Here is a 5111-nt window from a genome sequence, read left to right on the forward strand (position 1 = left end):
GGCCACGGCGGACGCCACTCGTGTGGCCAGACCAGGCTCATTAGCATAGCCCCGCCCTGAGGCCCACCCGAGGGGCGTGGCCCCCGAGGGCTATGGCTCATTAGCATAATACCGGAGCCTGGGGGAGCGCGCAGGGCGCCAATTCCGCGAGGCCGCAGACTGGAAGAAGGGGGTCTCCGTCCGCCCCAGCCGCCAACTCCCCTCCTGTCCTTCCTGTCCCCGACCCTGGCTGGAACCGCTCCCACTCCGGAGATGTCAGCAATCAGTCCTTCGCGCGTGACTCTGAAGACATCTCGGTGCCCGGTTCCGTGCCTGCAGGCGGCCCCGCCCCGAGGCTCCGCCCTCCGGGAGCTGCAGACTCACTTGCGCTTCTCAGTGACTTCACACACCTCCCTGGAACCCTCACGCAGGCCTCGGCCCCCCTAGTGGCCCCTCGGAGCTCGCTGCCCCTTGCACGGGGTAACCGGGTGGTGTTAACAGCATCCCCTGGGCGTGCCCCAAGGCTGCTGGCTGCTCTGGGACCCTCCAGCTGTTTACTGGGGGTGTCCAGGCCTGTCTCCTGTAATGACCATACCCAAAGGTGGGGACTCATGTCCACTTCAGAGGGGGCACCGGAGGCCACTGGAGATGGTGACAAGGCCCTGTGTCTAGAGGGGCAGGCGCCAAGCCTGCTGGGGGCCGGGGGCCCAAGGCTTGCTGCCCTGGGTTTTTCAGGGCTGTGGGAGCACCGGAGGGAAACAGGAGGAGGGGGCACAAGAGCGCCACACAGCACTTCCTGCCGTGGTGGGGTCACATGGCTCCCCACCACCAAAAGGGCAGTGTCCTCTGCACCCCAGGAGGCGCCCAGGGGATCCCCTAAGGCGTCTGCCTCTGGCCGGGTGCCCTGTCCCTGCGGTCACCTTGCATTCCGAAGAGCCAGCTGTTTCCCTCCCACTGCGCCTGGCCACTCTGCTGGGGGTGCATTCTTCCTGCCCATGCCCAACAATCCGGGGGGACTCTGGATTCCCTCCGCGGCCTGCCTCCTTGGGGGGCTGTCTACTCCCCAGGGGGGGCCGGAGAGATGGTACAGCAGCCAGGGCCCTGGCCGTGCACACCGTTGACTTGCGTTTGATCCCCAGCACCCCATAACCAACATAAAGAAATAAAGGGCCTTTGGGGGTCCTTGGCCCCACACCCTCTGGCGCTGTGCAGGAACTGCTCTTGCCCTCTCCGAGCACCCACAGAGGGCACCCAGGGACCTGGGGAGTGCTGGAGTCGGGGGCGTGATGTCAAGAAGACCTAAGGTCAGTGGGCGGGGGGACATGCCCCCAAGCAGAGCTTCCTGGCTTCAGAGGCACAGGTGTTGGCTGACCCCCAATCCCCCCACCCCGGGCCTAACCCACCCTCCGCTGCTAATTCCAAGCTACCCTGAGGAGCCGCATCACAGGGCCGCTCATCCTGTCACCGAAACGCCGAACGGTGAAGTCGGTTTCCGCAGCTGCCATCACTCTAGGTTCTAAGTCTCAGCTCTCAGTGCTCCCAGACCCGCGGTGCTTAAACCCCCCCCAAGGAGAAATGCCCAGAGGAATCTTGGGGTTCAGCGTGCTTGCATCTGGGAGGGGGATCTCTCTGCAGGGTGACCTTTACTCCATGCGCATATCCACCTTCCCTGGCCGTCATCTGGACCTGCCAGGGCAAAGCATCCTTCCTGCCTCCACAGGCCTAAGAGCACTTCTGGAGGGCAAGACCCCACTAAGACCGTTCCTCCACTGGCATTCAGAGCTGCACCATGTTGCACAAGTGCCAGGCTTTCTCCTGGGACTAAATTTTCCTAGCATCTATTATTATTATTATTATTATTATTATTATTATTATTATTATTATTATGGACTGGAGCGATAGCACAGCAAATAGGACATTTGCCTTGCACACCACCAACCCGGGTTCAATTCCTCCATCCCTCTCAGAGAGCCCGGCAAGCTAGCGAGGGTATCCCACCCGCACGGCAGAGCAAGCTCCCCGTGGCATATTCAATATAACAAGTCTCACAATGGAGGGGCTGGAGCGATAGCACAGCGGGGAGGACATTTGCCTTGCAAGCAGCCGACCCGGGTTCAATTCCCAGCATCCCATATGGTTCCCTGAGCACTGCCAGCAGTGATTCCTGAGTGCAGAGCCAGGAGTGACTCCTGAGCATTGCCAGGTGTGACCAAAAAAGCAAACCAAACAAACAACAAAAAAGAAGTCTCACAATGGAGACGTTACTGGTGCCCGCTCGAGCAAATCGATGAACAACGGGACAACCGTGCAGTGCTACAGTGCTATTATTATTATGTTTGAGGCTCCACCCAGGGCTGCGCAGGGCTGATTCCTGGCTCTGCACTCAGGGATCACTCCTGGCGGTGTTCGGGGGACCATATGTGGTGTCGGTGACCAAACCCGGGTCAGCTACGTACAAGGCCAGCGCCCCGCCTGCTGTACTATCTCTTCTCCAGCTCTGACCAATTACACTTTTCCCCAGAAAGGCCTTTCCCTTTGCTGGGGCCGTGAATGCAGGCGTTGAGCTCCTCCCTAGCTCCGCTTTTTGTCCAAGCGAGCGTGTTCCCAGCTGAGCGTGTTCCCCATCACCCACGACATTGCCAACACCTCGGATGCCAAGTTCCAGAAGTCCAACCGGCTGGCAGTTTGGGGTGCCCAGCACGTGCCCGGGGCAAGCCAGTCAGGGTGCCTTGTCCCTGCAGCTCTGTGGGAGCCGGCCCGCTCAGCCTCTGGCCCCCGTCTACCTAGCCCCTATCACTTTGCTGAGATCCGCTCCCGCCCAAGGTCCCGACTGGAGAGAGACCACCTGGCTGTCCCCGCCAGCCTGCCCCAGATGCCAGCACCCTCCCTATCGCTCAGTCCTCATGCTCAGATCCTGCGCCCCAAGCTCACTGGAGCAGCGCCGCCTGCAGACCAACGCCTTCCCGGGATTTTCCCAGCCTGGGTGCTGCCTGCGCCGCTCCCGAGGCAGGTGCACTTGCTACTCTCCCCCACTAGGTGGGGCACTGCCCGCAAGCTGAATTACATCGCCGCAGACTTCTTTCCTCCAATGGGCATCTTCGAATGAGTTTTTCCTCTATTATGTTCATTCCCTGGGTCGGCTTGTCTATCTTGTATCACTTAGCTATTTCTCAATCATCTGTCTATACTATATGGACATATCACCCATACACATACACACAGATGACAATTTATGACAAATATGTCCAGTAAAAGGTATTTCATTTTTGCAAAAGCTAAAAATATGGAGACCGTGGGGCTGGAGTGATAGTACAGCGGGGAGGGCATTTGCTTTGCACGCGGCCAACCTGGGTTCAATTCCCAGCATCCCATATGGTTCCCTGAGCACCACCAGGAGTGATTCCTGAGTGCAGAGCTAGGAATAACCCCTGTGCATTGCCAGGTGTGACCCAAAAAGCAAAAAAAAAAAAAAAAAAAAAAGGAGACTTTGCATGCGGCAAACCCTGGTTCAATCCCCAGAACCTAACCCAGAGCTGAGAGTAGTTCTTTGAGCATTGCGAAGCGTGGCCCAGAGTCCCTTCCCTGGAACCCATTAGAAAAACTTTTAAAAAACTCGATTCAGGTGTCAGAGTGACAGTGGGGAGGGCACTTGCCTTATACACGGCTAACCCGGGTTTGATCCCCGGCATCCCATATGGTCCCCCAAGCACCGCCAGGAGTAATTCCTGAGTGCAGAGCCAGGAGTGACCCCTGATCACCGGGTGTGACCCAAAAAGAAAAAAACAAAACAAAACAAAAACCAAGATTCAGAACTTTTTGTTAGCTAAAGCAATAATACAGTGGGTAGGTTTTCTGCCTTGCATGTGGCTGACCTGGGTTTGATTCCTGACATCCCATATGGTGCCCTGGCACCGCCAGGAGTCGTTCCTGAGTGCAGAGCCAGGAGTAACTGCTGAGCATCACTGGTGTGACCCAAAAAGCAAAAAATAAATAAATAAAATTTTGTTTTGCTTTGGGGTGACACCTGAAGTTACTCCTGGCTCAGGAATCACTCCTGGATATCAGGGATCAAACCACGTCAGCCATGTTCTACAGCTACAAGGCTCAGAACTTTTCATACCTGGGAGCAGCTGGCAGTTTGGTGAGGGTCAGTGAGAAATGCAAATGGGTACCAAGTTTCTTTAATAGGTACCAAGTTTCTTTAATAGCGGTGCTTGGGATCGAACCAGGGTGACACACACACAAGGCAAGTGCTCTGCTGATGAAGACATTCCTGGCACTTTTTGAAGTGATGGAAATGTCCAAGAATACATTGTCAGAGCCATGACGAGATTGTACAGCAAGTGCCCTACCCGTGGCCGACCCAGGTTCAATCCCCAGCATTGCAGACGGTCCCTCAGGACTGATTCCCAGGCTCAGAGTAAGCCTCAAGCACTGCTAGATGTGACCACAGAACAGAACAATCTTTTTGTAGCTATAGCTGCACAACTTTGTGTGTTGAGCTGCTTTACTGAGAAAGGGTGAGCTTTATAAATATGCATAATAGAGCTCAGTGGGGGAAAAGAGGCCCTGTGTCTATTATTATATTTACTGACCCTCTTCTTGTCTGTGGGAATTGAGTGCTTTTATCACCATTTACAGGAGGGCAAACAGATTCTGGGGAGTGGCTTGAGTGGCAGCTGAACCCAGAAAACACATTCAAACACAAACCTCCTCCGCGCCACAGAACATTCACTGAGGGGTCTGGACTTTTATTTATTTATTGGCTTTTTTGGGGTCACATCCAGCATTGCTCAGAGATTACTCCTGGCTCTGCACTCAGGAATGACTCCTGGCGGTGCTCAGGGGATCATATGGGATGCCGGGGATCGAACCTCGGGTTGGCTGCATGCAAGGCAAACGCCATCTCCACTGTGCTATTTGCTTTGCCCCCCCCCCCCCGGCCTGGGCTTTTAGTTTGTTTGTTTGACTTTTGTTCGGGGGCCACACCTGGTGACTGCAGGAGGCTCCCCCAGGTCACACTGGGCCTGGGAGTTGCTCCCGGTGCTCCCGAGGGCTGTGTGAGGTGCCAGGGACTGGGCCTGGGCCGCCCACGGGCAAAGCCTGCGCCCAGCCCAGGGAGCGTCTCTCCA

Source organism: Sorex araneus, chromosome 4 (assembly GCF_027595985.1).
Source record: "Sorex araneus isolate mSorAra2 chromosome 4, mSorAra2.pri, whole genome shotgun sequence".
NCBI lineage: Eukaryota > Metazoa > Chordata > Mammalia > Eulipotyphla > Soricidae > Sorex > Sorex araneus.